At 35.4% G+C, this 19,260-nt stretch overlaps 1 pseudogene; it reads left to right on the forward strand.

The window, feature by feature from the left end:
* The first annotated feature begins 2,194 nt into the window (after positions 1–2,194).
* Positions 2,195–6,503, forward strand: LOC143590395 (conserved oligomeric Golgi complex subunit 4 pseudogene; annotated as a pseudogene).
* The last annotated feature ends 12,757 nt before the right edge of the window (positions 6,504–19,260 follow it).

Below are 19,260 nucleotides of genomic sequence, written 5' to 3' on the forward strand. Positions count from 1 at the left end.
TGGCGTTTTGGAGAGAATCGTTGCAATCGATGACATGCAACGTAAGGCGGTGTTCAATACCTCGTAAGAACAACCTGGTCTCACTATATCCTTCACCTGCAAATAACAACAAATGATTTATTTTGTGTTACATTTAAAATAATTTAAATCTGTTAGGAATAAAATTACATAGTGATTAATGTTTATACCATATCAAGTTTATCATTGACCTCCATTATCTTCTCCATGTAGTCTTCGTTTGTTAGACCCTGTAACCGTCCCGCTTAGTTTATGTCATCTGCCGATAAATTCTTATTTTCTGTGTTTTTTATGCTGTTTGTAAACATAAATTCCAATAATTTAAATAGCAGCCATAAGTCATTACTCATTAAGTTTACAGAGCTCAAAATAAAAAGTGAAAGCTGTCCATTCAAGCCTGAGTGCTTGATGTCGATGATCACTGATAATGCAGGTATCTGAGTCATCATCATATGATGAATCTGAAGCACCAACCAGTGATATCTCATCTGCCCACTTAAGATGAACAAGCTGGAAATTTGACACATTTCATAACTTAATTGATCTTGGTAAGTTGTGCCAATGAGCCGAGCCTGAGCTCAAGTAGGCTTGGGCTCGGCTCGTTTAACTTACAGAGAGCTCGACTAGTTTCGAGCTCGGCTCCTTTATTATTTATTAATAAAATTATATATATTTATAATTGTTTTATATAACTTTCTAATTATATATAACAATAATGAATAAATAAACATACACTAAATACTTTAAATAATATTTATAAAAATAATAGCATCGTTTAGGCTCGTGAGTCGGCTCAAGCTCGATAAGTGACACTCGGGCTCGTTTATTAAGCAAGTTTATTTTTAAGCTCGATCGATTCGAACATGTAAAATTGATCTTTAGTTTCAATAAAACTAATGTTGATTCAAATTTTAAATTCTGAAAAGATAATCCTTAAATCCCTTTATTGTTGATTTGACCCATTTCTTGTTTCTTCAAATTAACACCAATAACTCAACACGCGAGCTAATTATCAAACTTTGGTATCAATTCAAACCTCAATAATCGAAGTTTATAATCAGACGATCGCTCAAAAGCAATCGGCGAGCAGACCCATCATATAATTTGTACAGTTGATGCAATAGAATACGGAGAATGAGATATTAAAGAAAGTTTACAGTTATGATACCGGAGTTTGCATCGTCGTACTTGGTTCGTTGATGAAGATAAAGCCGAATCTTGCTTGTTTCCTCAAATGGAATGGAGTATTCGTATTTATCGTGGGTGGGATGAAACTTGAGATGAACTACATTTTTAGTGAAGAAATGCCGGTAAAAAAAGGTATCCTACTTTACTAAACAAAGTGGTAAAAAATGTTTTCGAAAAGGTTATCCTACAATACTTTGAAGAGCATGGCTCAATGAAGGAACACTGTTAGTTTGTGATATTCGGTTCGAGTTTTAAGACGTCCAGGCTTATCATTAGTGGGTATTTCGGCGAGTGAGTTTTCTCCGGAACATGAGATAACTTAACGGCGCTTAAGATTTCCGTACAACTGGATTGAACCAGCTGGCGATGACATTTTGCCATTAGATCGCCCTGTATAGAGTACCTAAACAATTATCTGTTTGCTGGTTACTCAAAAAAGAGTTTATCTTTTATTAATTCTTAATCTAATCTTTTTTTTTTCCTATTAAGTTTTAAAAATCAAACCCACACATCAAGCTTGTTACTATTGTCTCGCCCAATATCATAATGATGTTTATAAGAACCTAGCATGAAATCAACATTAAGGTAAACACTTTTAGATTCCACCTAGCATTGATTCTAACAACCCATTGTCTTTTGGGTGATCACCCATGTATAAAATTAATGTTTCGTAGCTCGATAAGCTCGGTAGTCCGTTCGGATTGAAATGCTAGAAGCAGACGAACTTAAAAACAGCACACGACTCGAGTTCCATTTTTGCAACAAATAAATAAATTCGCAATAACTTTTACTTTCTATTTGCTCTTATTATTTCATTTCTAAACTTCAACTAAACTTAACTTGACACTTCCTACCAACAACAACAACAACAACAACAACAACAACAACAATAATAATAATAATAATAATCCCCCCTGCATCTTCTCTTCTCCAAATCCGATTATTATTATTATCGATCTCCACTTCCCGGCGGTAACAACCACCAACAATGACGTCATCACCACCAGACGACTCACACCACCAACCCATCAAATTCGGGTCACCCGAATCCCTAACCCTGGTCCAAACCCTGACCGACATGAGCACCATGACCCGCCTCCTCCACGAATGCATCGCCTACCAACGCAACCTCGACCTCCAGCTCGAAAACATCCTCGTACTCCGACCAGATCTCGACAAACACCTCACCTCCCTCCAGAAATCCTCCGACGTCCTCGACCTCGTCAAATCCGAATCCAATCTCATGCTCTCCAACGTCAACTCCACCTGCCTCCTCGCCAACCAGGTCTCCGGCAAGGTCCGAGAGATCGATCTGGCCCAGTCGAGGGTCCACGAGACGCTGAACCGCATCGATGCCATTGTCGAACGGTCCGATTGTATCTCGGGTGTCCAGAAGGCGCTGGAGACTGAGGATTTTGAGTCGGCTGCGGATTGTGTCCAGAGGTTTCTGCAGATTGATGCCAAGTATAAGGATTCGGGATCGGATCAGCGGGAGATGCTGGTTGCGGCCAAGAGGCAGCTTGAGTCGATCGTTAGGAGGCGGTTGGCGGCTGCGGTGGATCAAAGGGATCATGGGGCGGTTATAAGGTTTATTCGGATTTACTCCCCGTTGAGTTTGGAGGAAGAAGGATTGCAGGTCAGGTTATTCGGTTCGTTTTTAGTTCGGTTAAATGGATGTGTAAATGCATAGAATTAAGGTCTAAATACATGAAATGAAGATTGATTCGGGACGGTTGATTTGGTTAATCAAGGGTACAAAAATAACCGAAAACCGATTTTTGGTTAATTAGGTTTTTTGGTTCATTTCAGTTCGGTTAATCTAGGTTACAAAAAGTAACCGATAACCAATTTGTGGTTAATTTGGGTTTTGGTTTTTGGTTCAGTTCGGTTAAATGGATGCATAATTACATAAGATTAAGGTCTAATACATGAAATGGAGGTGTACATATATGAAATGGAGATGCAAATATATGAAAATACGAATGGTTCGATTAATTTGGTTAATCAAGGGCACAAAAAGTAACTGAAAACTGATATTTTGGTTAATTTGGTTTCGTTTAGTTTCAATTTGGTTTTGTCGGTTTTCGGTTCGGTTAATTGAGTTTACAAAAACTAACTGATAACTGATTTGTGGTTAATTTGGTTTTCGGTTCAGTTCGGGCAAATGGATGCGTAGATACATGAAATGGGGATATAAATATATGAAAATGCAAACGGTTCGGTTAGTTTGGTTAATCAAGGGTATAAAAAGTTACCGAAAACCGATTTTTGGTTAATTCGGTTTTCGTTTAATTTCAACTCGGTTTCGTCGGTTTTTGGTTTGGTGAATCGAGGGTACAAAGAGTAACTGATAACCAATTTGTGGCTAGTTTGGTTTTCTGTTAATTGTTCGGGTTTTTATTCAGTTTTGTTAAATGGATGCATAAATACATAAAGTTAAGGTCTAAATGCTATGAATATATGAAAATACGAATGGTTCAGTTTCGGTTAATTTGGTTAACCAAGGGTACAAAAAATAACCGAAACCGACTTGTGGTTGATTTGGTCTTCGGTTAATTTCGGTTCAGTTTCGTGTTTTCAATTCAGTTTGGTTAACGGTTCAGTTTTTGTTCACCCTGTTTGCAGGCATATGTTAGTTATTTAAAGAAGGTGATATCTGTTAGGTCTAAGCCTGAATTCAAGCAGTTAGTGGAGTTTGTGGAACAGAATCAGAGTCAGGTTAATTTTGTTGCGTGTTTGACCAATTTGTTTAAAGATATTGTGTTAGCAATTGAGGAGAATGAAGAGATTTTGAAAAGTTTATGCGGGGAAGACGGAATTGTGTATGCAATCTGTGAGCTTCAAGAGGAGTGTGATTCTCGAGGCTCGTTGATTTTGAAAAAGTATATGGAGTTTAGGAAGTTGTCGAAGTTGACGTCAGAAATCAATTCTTACAAGAATGATCTGCTTTCTTCCGGTGAAGAAGAAGGACCGGACCCTCGGGAAATTGAGTTGTTTCTTGAGGAAATATTGTCGCTTACGCAGTTAGGCGAGGATTATACTGGTTAAATGGTTTCGAAGATCAAAGGGCTGAGTCATGTTGACCCGGAGTTGACTCCACGAGCCACTAAAGCTTTCAGGAGCGGTAATTTCAGCAAAGTTGTTCAAGATATTACTAGTTATTATGTGATCTTGGAGGGTTTCTTTATGGTTGAAAATGTTAGGAAGGCGATTAAGATTGACGAGCATGTGATGGACAGCCTTACAACTTCCATGGTTGATGATGTGTTTTATGTGTTACAGAGCTGTTGTCGCAGGTCGATATCGACGTCCAATATTAATTCGGTTATTGCAGCGTTGAGCAGTGCTGTAAGTTTGCTTGGTGGTGAGTATAATGATGCTTTGCAGCAGAAAATGAGGGAGCCGAATCTTGCGGGAAAGCTGTTTTTGGGTGGCGTTGTGCAGAAAACAGGGGTTGATATTGCTACTGCTTTGAATAATATGGATGTTAGCAGTGAGTATGCTCTTAAGTTGAGACATGAAATTGAAGAACAGTGTGCTGAGATTAGTAGTATTATTATTTTGTGTTTCATAAATATCCGTTTATTAAATATAGGTTTTCATTTGTTATTTCTTGATAAGAAAACGCTTTCATTTACTGAAAATAGTTAAAAGATTAGCTAATGAATATTTCATTAGTCCGCTAGTTAGAGTCGACATGTTGGAATCCAATGTTGAATTTTAGGCCTGTAAACGAACCGAACGTTCATTGAACCGTTCAGTGGGAAAGTCGTTTATGTTTGTTTATTTAATAAATGAACGAGCTTGAAAAACAATTGTGCATTTAGTTAAAGAACCAACATGACCACATGTCTCATTCGTTCATTTACTTTGTTCATTCAAGTTCGTGCGTTTACGTTCATTTTGTTCATCAGTTTACGTTTGTTAATATATACATTTAAACTTTTTAAGCCCATTACAATTTAGAAAACTTTTTTAGGCCTAACACACTCACATTTACTTTTAATTGGTTTTAGTTCAGTTATGTTCGCTCGTATATGTTTCACTCATTCTTGTTCGTTTACGTTCATGAGTCGTTCGTTTATGTTGTTAACAAACAAACATAAACTAACGCGAACACTTGCATTTTCTTAACGAACAAACATGAACAACCTTTAGTTTATTTGTTCGTGTTCGATCGTTTGTTCGGTTAAAGTTAAATGGTCGAACATAAACATGCGCCTTTTGTGTTAATTCGGTTCGTTTACAGGGCCATTGAATCATCATGATGTTTACTCATCTTCGTTTGTTTACGTTCATGAACTGTTCGTTTAATACTGTTAACGAACGAACATAAACTAACACGAGCACGTGCATTTTCTTAAGGAACGAACACGGACGAGAAACCTGTTAGTTTATTTTTCTGTGTTCGATCATTTGAACGGTTAAAGTTAAACAATTCAACATAATCATGCGCCTTTCGTGTTCGTTCGGTTCATTTACAGGCCCATGGAATCATCATGATGTTTAATAACCTACTAGATGTTATTACCATGTTTAAATCACACAATTAATAAATTTTTTAAATTTCTACAAAATTACTTTTTATCAGGTATTTCCCGCTCCAGCCGATAGAGAAAGAATCAAGTCATGTCTATCTGAATTAGGAGAAATGAGCAACGCGTTCAAGAAAGCGTTAGTTTCCGGGTTAGAACAGCTCGTAGGAACCGTCACACACCGAATCCGACCCGTATTAGACAGCGTTGCAACCGTCAGTTACGAGCTTTCAGAAACCGAATACGCAGAAAACGAGGTAAACGACCCGTGGGTCCAGAGGCTTCTTCACACTGTTGAAACCAACACAGGCTGGCTCCAACCGTTAATGACCGCCAACAACTACGACTCGTTTGTTCATTTGGTCATCGACTTCATTGTAAAACGGCTCGAAGTTATCATGATGCAAAAACGGTTCAGTCAGCTGGGTGGTCTGCAACTGGACCGAGACGTGAGGGCGCTGGTTAGCCATTTTTCAAGCATGACTCAACGGACCGTAAGAGATAAGTTTGCTCGGTTAACCCAAATGGCAACGATTCTTAACTTGGAGAAGGTGTCTGAGATCTTGGACTTCTGGGGTGAGAATGCGGGTCCCATGACTTGGAGACTGACTCCAGCAGAGGTGAGGCGGGTTTTAGGTATGCGGGTTGATTTCAAACCTGAGGCCATAGCGGCTCTTAAGTTGTGATTTTCGGTTTCTTAAAGAGAGATTCTATTCAATTTGTAACAAGTACATTGTTCATATGCCATTATCTATGCTTGTAGTACGTTTTACTATATGATAAACCTTGTACTTTGTTTTATTATACCTTACACGTGTTGCTGGTTTACATCTCTAGGCTACATTTAAATGTTTTGAAACCCGGAACTATCTCCACGCTGACAGCATAAGCAGTTAAACCACTTTCAGAATGCTCGCTTATTAATCTTCCTGTCTCGATTAATCTTCTAATAAATCAAGTCAGTAAATTGTGGCCGAAATTTAAACCGTGCACGCGGATAGTTCACATGTGAAACTGCTTATACATATCTTTTTTCAGTCTCATTTCATATATGGTTACTTTTAAGTATTGATACATGTTCATTTTGAGCATATCTTGACTTCCTATAAACTGTAGTAAAAATAAACTCTAGCTAAAAATTTATTAAGTGTGTAAGCTCTGGGGTACATTCGACTATTTGAGGCTTTAGCCAAATTAGTTTAGTTGAAAATAATATTTATCTATTCATGAAATTCTTTTTCAAACGAAGTTTTTATTTTTAAACAACTTATAATCATGGGCGATAGCAGGATTTCAGGAAGGGGGCAGCCGCCCACCTTAAAATTTTTCTTTTTAGCGTAATAAGTACATGAAAATCACGAACACCCCCCATCAAATTTTACAGTCGCCTCTTTTGAACTTTTGAAACTATTGAAGAAAAGAAAAGAGTAAGTTTTGATTGATCGGAAAATTTTTCTAGCAAAGTCTGTATAGGGAAACCTGCATGTTATCTTTATAAATGGAGAAGATGACTTTATTTCTTGTCCTTTTATGTAACAATGTGAAAGTCTGTTTACACCAAAGCTGACATACATCAATCTACTATTCAAACCTTGAATAATTTAATTATTTATTATAATCTAATAAAACTTTCTCATATGAAATTATTGCATGTTACGTTTTATAATTTTAATTATTCTTTTACTTATCCTTTTATAAATATATATCTAAATATACTTTAACTAAAAATATACTTTAATACATAAACATAATATTACTTAACATATCATTTAAATACAAACTAAATTAACATTAAAGAAAAAAAATCATTTTCTCACTTGTTGTATATTCATAATTTATTTGTTTATGTTCTGCCTTTAATTTGTTTTAATAAATTTATACTTTCTTAGTGTAAAAAATTTAGTTTTAAAGATGTTTAAATTTTTGTTATAGTAATCCTACAGTACAACATTCGATTAAAAGTTTCTACTTATGCCACTTATTATATATAAGTAATTATGTTTGATGTCTTTTGTTAATTATATCAAATTTAGTTTGACTATATTTTTTTTAAACGGCCAACAGAAATTTTTTTATATAACATTAGTCAAACGACCCCTAAAAGTTTCTGCCCCCATGAAAAATATTTCCGGGTCCGCCATTGCTTACAATACTTCACTTATGCTTTTAATCTTACTTATATCAACTCATAAAATTTTTATTTTATGTTTTCCGGTCAACTCGTTTTTTATTTTTTTTTAACAATTCCATTATACTTCTTTTTTCTACATTTTACACACTAGAGTTCCTTACTTTATTTTTTTTTCATCCCGTTATACTTTATATTTTATTTTCTTAATCAACTTATCTTACTTCTTTTGAAAAATGCACTTTACAATAAAATATGTCCAACACAAACTAAATGCTAAAATCATGCCAGGTAAAGTTTGAGACCTCGATCCCAGAGCCTTCAGAGTATCTTTTTAACAGACGTCTCTATTTGTATGGGGAATTCGCTTTTAATAGAAGAGAGAAAAAAAATGTGGTCACCCCGTAGGAGGTAAAAAACGAAGACAGGGAAAAAATGTATCTTTGGATGTTCATTTAAGGGAACAAGCACATCGTTATGCCTTATTCAATTCTGATTATGCAGAAGTTAAAAATTATATCAAGTAAGTAACCAGTTTATAGCAGTTAAACAAAGTAACCAGTTTATAGCCTATATTTTTTTCAAATTATAAAATATATATCATTACTAGTTATCTAATGACATATTTTTCTAAATGATGATGCAGTGAGCATAACGCTTATATTGAAAGTTAACCAGAACAAAGTAGACGGGCACGAGCATACAACCATAGTCATGAGTTCGTTAGATGGTTCGATAACAAAGTATACATAATGATGTTCCAAATCATATTTTTTGGCTTGCTAAGGGTCCTAGTCCTATATCCAAGAGATACTACGCCTATTATGCCCGATATAGGTTGCATGTCAAATCACGAGATGAAAAATGTACAACTCAAAATAGCGGTGTTTCAATTACAGCTCTAACTCCTAGCTTTGCGAGTTCATAGGACAATAATCCAGCGGTTGGGAATGTTGACTAATATGGTAGAATTTTAGACATAACTGAACTTGATTATTGGTCAAAGTTTAGAGTTGTATTGTTTCATTGTGAGTGGTACCAAGTTGAGAACGATGATTATGGCTTAACATGAGTTAATGTGAAGAAGTTATGCTATTCAGATGATCTTGTAGTAGATGGTTTGCATTATGTTCTAAATACAATTCCAAGGGATGTATATGAATTTGATGAAGAAAATAATGAAACTGATGATGGATCAGCCTAATGAAGATAGGTTGGGTTCTATTGCACAAGTTAGTGAGCAAGAGACTCATTTGGCAAGAGAAGATATCCCTCCTTATAAGGTTGGTGCACATACAGAATTAGCTACCACTGATATAGTTGATAGTGAGAATTATAAAACTCCGCAAAACCCAACTGATATACGAAGCTTCTTAGGGTCGGCCGACTACTATAGAAAATTCATCGAAGGCTTCTCCAATATAGCCGCAACGTTAACCGGTATGACCCGGAAGTTTGTAGTATTCAATTGGGGTAAGTTCCAGGAAGAAGCTTTTGAGGTATTAAAGAAGAGACTCACACAAGTTCCAATACTTTCCCTACCCGATGATGACGAGGATTTAGTTGTTTATACTGATGCTTCGCATCGTGGGTTAGGTTGCGTGTTAATGCAATGAGGAAATGTGATAGCTTATGCGTCCAGATAGTTGAAGGTTCATGAGAGCACCTACCCGACACATGACTTGGAGCTAGCAGCAGTAGTGCATGCTCTCAAGATTTGGAGACACTACTTATATGGTACTAAGTGTACTATCTACACCGATCATAAGAGTTTGAAGTATTTCTTCAAGCAGAAAGAGCTGAATATGAGACAAAGGAGATGGTTAAAGCTGATAAAGGACTACGACTGTGATATCAAATACTATCCTGGTAAGGCTAATGTGATCGCCGACGCGCTAAGCCGTAAGAATAAGGAAGTCATTGCAACAATGAAGTCTTATAAGTTGATCATTAACTCAAATATCTTTGAAGAGATCATCAAGGTGCAGTCTGAGGTGCTTATAAATGAAAGGTTAATGAAAAAGGAAAGAATTTTTGGACATCAAGACGAGCTGATGAATAACAGTCATGGTGTGAAGACTAGGTTTGACCGTATGTGTCACACCCCAACCTACGTCGGAACATGCCGGGGCGCGACATTGATTGTATCATAGCTCAAAAGACACTAACTGAAATACACGTGTCAATATCTAAATTATTCATTCATATATCAAATTTCAAAAGCACAAACGTTGTCTCAAAAGAAATATCGTTACAAATAAATAATCAAATAAAAAATAACTTAAAATAAATGTATTCTTCATTCATCAAAGCAACCTAAGGTATCATCTAAACTCCAATACTTGATTCATCCAATAAAGCTACATACGTCATGCGTGAAAATATATATTTTTGTCAACATAACGTTGAGCAAGTAAACCACAGTTTTTGAAAAATATATAATACTAAAATGACAATTCCATGCAATAATCGTAAATTACTACAACTAGTAAACAATAAATAAAATTTGTCTTTTCAACTGAATCGCATTGATAACGGTTTACTCCGACGGCGTATGATCATACTAATGAGAATGAGGATGAGGATGAGGTACAAACCAACATAAAGTAAACACATAGTCATATTCGCACATAACAACTAATCGAGTAATTACAATTATGCATATAACGGAATTGTAGTGAAAACAATAAGTTAATTTTGAACGCATAACGCCCCCAAAATTTGTAAAGCGGTAATACGACGGATGTGCATTTACTTACCTTGTAAAAGCGTTATGCGTACAACGAACTTGATTTTTTTAGAGGATTATTAATAATAATTCTCTTGCGATAAATTGAAAAGATAAGAAAATAAACTTGATTTATTCGGGATTAAAAATATAACTAATAATAACCGGGGAACTTTAAATGAAATATTTAAGTTTAATAATATTCAAGATTTTTTTGATAAAGGTGATACTTATTTATAAAAATATTTATAATAATAATAATAATAAACATTAATAGTAATAATAATAATGTTAATATAATTAGGGATGAGCATGGGATGGTACCGGTACCGAACCCGATTTTCCCGATCCCGAAAATTGGAAATTCTTGGTACCGGTACCGGTACCGAAATATTCGGTTCAGTACCGAGACGGTACCAGGATAGTACCGGTACCGAGGGTAAAAAATCGGAAAATACCGGTACCGTATCGTACCGTACCGATCCCGAAACTTAAAACCTTGGTACCGATTCGGTACCGACGGTACCAAGTCGGTACTGATTTCGGTATCGGTACCGGTACCGGTACCGATTTTGCTCATCCCTAAATATAATGCTAGTAAAACCGGTTTTAGGATGACGGGAAAATGGCTTAATGTGTCAGTTTATAATATTTAAATGTTTAATTGTGTAGGGGATAATTAATATTAAAAGAAACAAAACCATTAAATAAAGTTAACAAAAAGAAAAAGAGAAACAAAAGTCAAAACCGGCTGGGTCGGGTTCGAACCCGCGACCCAGCCTTTGTTATTCAGTGGACCAATCAACTGAGCCAACTTGACTAGTTGTTAACATTGCAGATCCGAAATATATAAACGTAGGTTTAAAGGAACATGAACCCTAGATTATCCAATTGGATAATCTGGTCCATGTTCGATCAAACAAGTTTAGGGCTATTGTTCTATGGTGAATCACGATCCCAACCATACCTATTAATTGAATTATATAGACTGGTAAGATGATGAATTTGATCACGCGAGTTGCGACCAGAAGTGGGGTAATTTAGGTGATGGGATGATAGTGTAAACTAAATCGAGTTTAGGGGAAACGTGGGCGACGGGGAGAATAAGGGTTTTGCAACTTTAATTGATCCATAACGAAGGGATTATATAAGATCACGAGCTAGGGTTTGTTTGGGGCTTAATATAGCTAATTGATCAAATTACGGACGAATTAACGCGTTTTTACAACAACTGAATGTCGGTTACGCGTTTATTCGGTGGAATATGCCAAATGCCAAAATTAATTGATCATAACGAGCGGGAATTGAAGGTTTTGAATGGTTTTGGGTGCGTCGGGTCGGGTTTTGGGGTTTGGGTAAGCCAGTCGGACCAGGGGGTGGGTTAGGGTTATTTTTTAAATATATTATATTATTTAATTATATCAAAATTTACATAACAGGCCTCTGGAGTTTATAGATGAAAACGAGAATGAGTTAAAGTTTGAGTTTGGGTGAAAATTGCAAATTCTTGTAAGTTTAGATATTTAAACTACTAAATAATAAAACTAAAACAATTAAAATACTTAATAAATGCGTCGGTTTTATTAAATGAGTGACCTGAACCCTTAAACGGGTCGGGTATAATTACAAGAATATAAAAATGAAAACCCGAAGTGTTACAACATTCATTACTTTAGGAAATTTCGTCCCGAAATTAGGAATTAAGCCGTAACGAAGAGGTGTGGGTACTTGGTCATCATTTGGTCTTTACGCTCCCAAGTGAACTCGGGACCACGTTTAGATTCCCAACGAACTTTTACGAGCGGAATACGGCTACGCTTGGTTTCTTTGTCCATATGATCCACGATTTTAACAGGTCTCTCAATAGTCCGCAAAGATTCATCGGCTTGGACTTCATCAAGAGGTATATGAAGGTTTCCCTCGGCTAAGCCTTTCTTGAGGTTGAAAACGTGAAAAATTGGATGTACATTGGAGAGCTCTTTGGGGAGATTGAGACGATACGCAACTCTACCAACCCTTTCAACGATCTCAAACGGGCCAACAAAACAAGGAGATAGTTTATTCCTTTTGTCAAAACGAACTATCCCTTTCCAAGGAGATACCTTAAGGAGAACTCGATCACCAACATTAAACTCTAAAGGTTTTCGGAACTTATCGGCATAGCTCTTTTGACGGCTACGAGCAACAAGAAGGTTTTGACGAATAAGAGCGATTCGATCTCTTGAACAAGCTCGGGACCGGTGTTTTTCGATTCTCCTCGTTCCAACAAATTTGGGAGCGACATTTTCGGCAATAGAGAGCTTCAAAAGGTGCCATGGAAATACTAGTGTGAAAACTATTATTGTAGGAAAACTCTGCAAGTGGCAAGTGAGTATCCCAATTTCCACCAAAGTCTAGTATGCAAGAGCGGAGCATATCTTCGAGAGTTTGGATCGTTCTCTCGGATTAACCATCGTTTTGCTGGTGATAAGCGGTGCCTATATCATTACCGGTACCCAAAGCGGGTTGCAATGATTTTCAAAAATGAGAGGTAAACCGACCATCACGATCGGAGATAATGGTCAACGGCGTTCCATGGCGGCAAATGATGTTCTTGACATAGAGTCGGGCTAATTCGCTTACGAAGGACTTTTCACGGAACGGTATGAAATGAGCCGACTTGGTCAAACGATCAACAATCACCCAAATACTATCATTGCGACTTTGAGTAGTGGGGAGTTTGGTAAGGAAATCCAGGGCTATGTCTTCCCATTTCCAAACGGGGATCGGAGGTTGCTCGAGGAAACCAAACGGATTTTGATGCTCGGCTTTAACCTTAGAGAAAGTGAGGCATTTAGATACACATACCGCGATATCTTTCTTCATTCCCGGCCACCAAAACATGGAACGAAGATCGTCATACATTTTATTCGGGTGTTTAATCAACCAAAAACGAGCTTAAGGGCCACCTTAGCTTGGATCTGGACACCCTGAAGTTACTGTGTTATGAACAATCAAAATCCGGCCAACCATGGTGGCTAACGGCGCCAGAATCGAGGAAAAACCCTAAAAACGCGAAGAAGAAAGGTTGTTCTGAACATATACACGCGTATATGTATATACCGGGGCGTATATGTATATATGGCCGTATATGTACGTATGACGTATATGCATGTATAACCTATATGTATGCATGAACGTATATGTAGAAGCGCATATGTATGTATGAGCATATATGTATGAAAGCATAAGTTATACGGCGTATAAGTCCACAAAGGACTTATACGAGTGCATAACTTATGCGGCCGTATAAGTTATACGAACGACTTATGCGTAATAACTTATGCGCTGACTTATACGTAGAAATGACTTATACGCTATAATGACTTATACGCCGGGGATAACTTATACGCCCAAAAACAATACGAGCTTAGGTGAATTTCCAGATAAAAGAAATATATATGTCGTATACGTATGTAAACAAAGAGTATGGACTTATACGGTGTATAGCTAAGAACAAAGAACTAATTAATAATGAAAGATAATGTTTAAAATGAGAAAAACCTAGAAAGAAGGGCTAAGGACACAAACGAGCACTAGAGTAGTGGTTAACTTATGTGCCTTATTACAGTCAGTCGTGCACAACTAAGGAAGAGGATTACGATTAGCTCTGAACATAACAGAATCCAGGTGAATTTCTAGTACCATTTCCTTGTTATGTTTTCGGGGCTGTGTGCATACTATATGTGATAGCTAATACATTTGCCTTAAGTGGTTAGTGTATGCCTTATGAATGTTATATTTATGTGAAAGGATATGTGTAAGGATGAATTTATAGAATTGTATGAATATATGAATGTATGGTTGTACGAGTAAAAAGATAACAAACCCTAATAATATCTGTGAACGTAGGGAATAGGCCCTAATAATATCTGCGAACGTAGGAAACATACTCTAATAATATATGCGAATGTTATAGGGCGAAATGCTCTTTAAAAAATAAATAAATATATAAGAATGAAAGTATGAAAGAAAGAATGAAGGTATGTATGTATGTAAGCATGCAAGAAAGGTAACATGCTAAGCAGGGGCGGATTTAGGTACCGAGTACGGGTTCACGGAAACCCACTGAGTTTCGGATTTTATATATAACACCTAGATAAAATATGAAAGTGAACCCACATATAAATTGTGAGTGAACCCATATACAAATTGAAACTATGGTCTGGTGGTAAACACCAAATCTTTCTATTGTGGAGACCATGGTTCGATTCTCTCTCTAAATAGGTTTTTCATTTTAATTTTTTTAACTGGTTACTTAATTAGTTAGGCTTGTGATGCACCACATAATATCCTCAATTAATGTCTAGGCAACAGGTTTTTTCATTTTTCATTTTTCATTTATTTAGGTTTCTTTATGTTTGTATGCTTATAGGCCATTTTTGATATAATAAAAGCAATGAAAATTATGAAGAAGATTAATTGTTCCAACCCCTGGTCTCCACAATTAATTTCTAGGAGACAAATTTGGTCTAATCACACAATCACAAATGATGTTAGTGTATAAATGGTCAAATATTGTAAAATTCTCATATAATTTATAATTGTCTTTCTTGAGCTGATGCAGTCACGCTGCTACCATCAAGCGTGTAACTAATAGATTTATATTTGATCATGGCTTTTTAGAATGGCATTTAGCACCTCTTTATGCACACCACTTATTTACACACATGGTTATAACTTATAAATTTATAATCCATATATTCTAGGTTTTGTTGCCTTAGTTTTAAAATATTCATTGCTAGACTGACATATAGAAATTTGATTGATTAACTAATGAAAAAAACTTGAATATGTAGTCCATAGAATGAGCGGCCGCCATTCAAGTCCGAGGAGGTGTTTGCGCAAGCCAAACCGATTTAAGTAGAAGTCCATGATCATACTTTATAAATTGACAGCTTTAACTGTTTTTATCACATTTGTTAATATCCAATCTAGGGCTGTTCACGAATCGAACCAAACGCGGGCATGCTCATACTTGGTTTGGTTTGAAAGCGAGTCGAACCGAGCGGATTGAATTTAAAGAAACGAGCGATATCTTTATGCTTAAACTTGGTTTGGTTTTGAAACCGAGCGGCTTGGTTCGGTTTGGTTTTGCTTGATTTCGTACAAAGTTTCCAATTTTAAATTTCTAAAACTTCAAAATATCATTAATTCAAGACTTTTAACTCTAAATTGTCTAAACTTTCACCTTTAAAATGTATAAAACTCATAGTTAACAACAAAACATATATAAAACGAGTGGCTATGGTTTAAATTTGAACTTTGAATTCAACACAAAATAGGACAATTTTAAAAACTTTAAAAAATAGTATACTTTTATATATATACATAAAGATTATATATAAAACTAATAAATAAAAAATAATTCGAGCAAAACGAACCGAACCAAACCGAGCGAGGCTTTGCTCGTGCTTGGATTGCTTTTAAACCGAACCGAGCCGAACGGCTCACTTCCAAACCGAGCCGAAATCGAACGAGCATTTTTCGAGCAAAATTCAAACGAACGACGAACGAGCGGCGAGCGGCGAGTAGTTTGGACAACCCTAATCCAATCAGTTTGTAAAATTATTCGGGTTAACATGTTTGTTAAGTTTGACTAATGTTAATTTCAAAAACCCGACTGGGACGGTAATAAAAATAATTTCTAATGACGATCCTAGTTTATAGTTATTGTACCGTATATTTATTATGTGAACCGACCCGAACCGTCGACCCGAATCATCAAACCGACTTGAACCTTCGAGCCAGACCGAACAGTGAACCCACTAGAAAAAATTCCTAGATCCGTCACTGATGCTAAGTATGTAATATGTATCTTCGGATATGTATATATGCAAGTATGTGATCGCATTGTATGTTGCATTATTAACTACTCAGTCAACGTAGTTGACTTTTAGTATGCACGCAGGCGAATAGACTAAGACAACTCGCTTGAATGGAGACACATGACATTGGACTGAAAAGGCTGGCATCTTTAGAAGAATGTTGTAATGTTTTGATATGACTTTTTATATTATGTTTAAAAACAAAAGTTTGTTTATTTTGGAAAGATTTGAATGATTATGTAATTTATGTTTTGAAGTTTATTATTCCGTGAAAAGTTTTAATTTAACCCTGATATTTAGAACTGTGTTTATGAGTAAATCCAACGCCAAAGTAGGACACCGGGGTGGGGGCCTTACATTATGTCTTTCGACTGCCGACATGAAGATTAGTTGGAATCTATGTCATCTTACTTTGTTTATATTATTTACGATCGTGTTTAAACAATATGTATTAAGCAATGGTTTCTTTTACCAATGGGTTGGTGGTTTATTGACAAAAACAAAACAACACATGAGTTAGTAGGGGAGATGTTTTAGGTTCATGTCTCATAGACGACGATGAATTAAAAATAAATTTGTCATTCAAAAAAAAGAAAAAAAAAAGAAAAAGCAATGAGTTTTCATTAAATAACTAAGAAATGGATAAAGTGTTTTAAACTGTTATCTATTTTTCAATAAATAACCTATTTTTACATCTATCATGTTTTCCTCATACAAATCACGACATTCTAAAATCTTAATCAATCGTAGAAACTTAGTTCTTTTGATTTATAATATACAATAATTTTTATTTAAACACATTTCACGCATCAACTTAGAACGTCTACAGTGTAGTGTTCAGTTCTGACGTGACATTGTTCAGAATTCTAAACTGGATAAATGAACATTAGAGGTGATGTTCAGTTTAAAATTTAAATCATATTCACAAAACTAAATGTAACTAAATATAATAAGTGGACAAAATGTAATTAATTTTCATTTAAATTTTAAAAACAATTCCAATTCTACCATTTTAATTATATTTCTTTTTAAATTAAAAAATAATTTTATATTTGCTTTTACTTTCAAACGGTAAAATCTTTAATAAAATAATAATATTTTTTCTCTCAACATTAATAGCAACAGTTTTCATTTTTCGAAGGAAACTTGACTAGATTCAGGAATATACGTAACAATGAAGCTTATTATGCGTTTTGAAATGATTTAGTGGATCATATATATTAAACACTAGTCAATTTGAGTGAGTAGATTTTTTAAAATTAGTTTATGCAACTTTTTTAGTTTATGTTTGCGTGCGATTGTTTTATTTACTGTTCGTGTAATTTTAAATTTTTATTTATATGACTTCTATATTTATGTAAATTTATTTACTAGAACTGATTTTATTTTTAAATAATACGAAATAAAAAATAAAATATCTAAATAAAAGTATTTTAGTTTATAAAAAGAAAATATAGAAGTATGTGATTATGTGTAATATAGATGTGTTTAAAAGTGGATGTAGTGTTGGAGGAAAATGATAATTTTTTGGTGTTTAATAATTGAAGATTCCATGATGTCGAGCTCGGCTAAATGAAATCTTAATTTATGATGAAAAGGAACATGTATGTGATCTCGGTATGAACTAGTATGATGGATTTGCCTCTTCTTTTCTCTTGAAACTGTCTGGAATGAGTTGTGAATACATATGGTCGACCATTGAATAATATCATAAAAAAACATTCCCGTCTTCGCAACCCATCGCGATAAGCGATAGGGTCTTCTGGGTCCATCGCTTATCGCGATGGACTAAAGTAAACGATCAATAATTAAGTTCCATCGTGATACATGATGAGTCTTCAGACTCTCCCATCACGTATCGTGATGGGTCTCTTCACCAGCATCAAATATTCTTTTGCATGGTTTTGCGTGATGGACGTCACGGGACTTCATCTCGTGCCTCAACATGTCCAAATTAATTGTTTTATCGCTTGTGACTTGAAATATAATAAACACGTATGAAGTATCGAAGTTTCCACAATAAATGGTTAAAAGTAGTAAATAAACGAATATAAATATATACAAATTAACCAACCATCAGAACTCAACCCTCCGCATTTTCGTTCAAGTTTCGCCTAAGGTGTAGACTGCGTTAAAGCCGCCTGAGGCAAATTGATCAAGCACAATAAAGTGTGTTTGGACAACCAATACGTGTTTATACCATTTGCATTCAATAATTTTGATTTCCAAGTTTTGAGGTTGCAGATCTACCTAGTCGTGTCCAACATGTTATAAACAGTAACCTCGAGATATTTAAATGGTATTTTAACCGACTTAGTTTTGCTATCCAAAAAGCTTGGAGTAGCGGCACAACTTGTTGCTCGTTTTCCTTCTATTTGGATGTAAAAACTACTTTTTAATGCAACAAACATTTAACATTTTCAATGGAATGTTGTATTTTATTAAAAAATATTAAAGAAATTTAAAAAAAGTGATTATGTGTCTGATTATCTCATAACGCAAGAAACAACTAAGGAGATAGTTATTGTCTCGTTGCCTACGTAGCAGTGACATGATGCGATAACTAGCAAAAGCTAGTTAAACCATAACACATAGCCTAAAGTAAAAAAGAATCTGATTTCCATTAACCAAACATTTTTCACAATATTTTTTACTAGACTGCGTTAACTAATTTACAAGTCAAAAGCCGAGAGCAGCATTAGCCGGCTAGTCACACTCAATTTTATAAAAACTGGTATTTTATTTGTACCGGATTGGACTAAAAAATGATACAACCGGGTTATAACGGGATGTTCA

This window comes from Bidens hawaiensis, unplaced genomic scaffold (assembly GCF_021521415.1).
Source record: "Bidens hawaiensis isolate Kalapana, Puna unplaced genomic scaffold, B.hawaiensis_p1.1 tig00038524_1, whole genome shotgun sequence".
NCBI lineage: Eukaryota > Viridiplantae > Streptophyta > Magnoliopsida > Asterales > Asteraceae > Bidens > Bidens hawaiensis.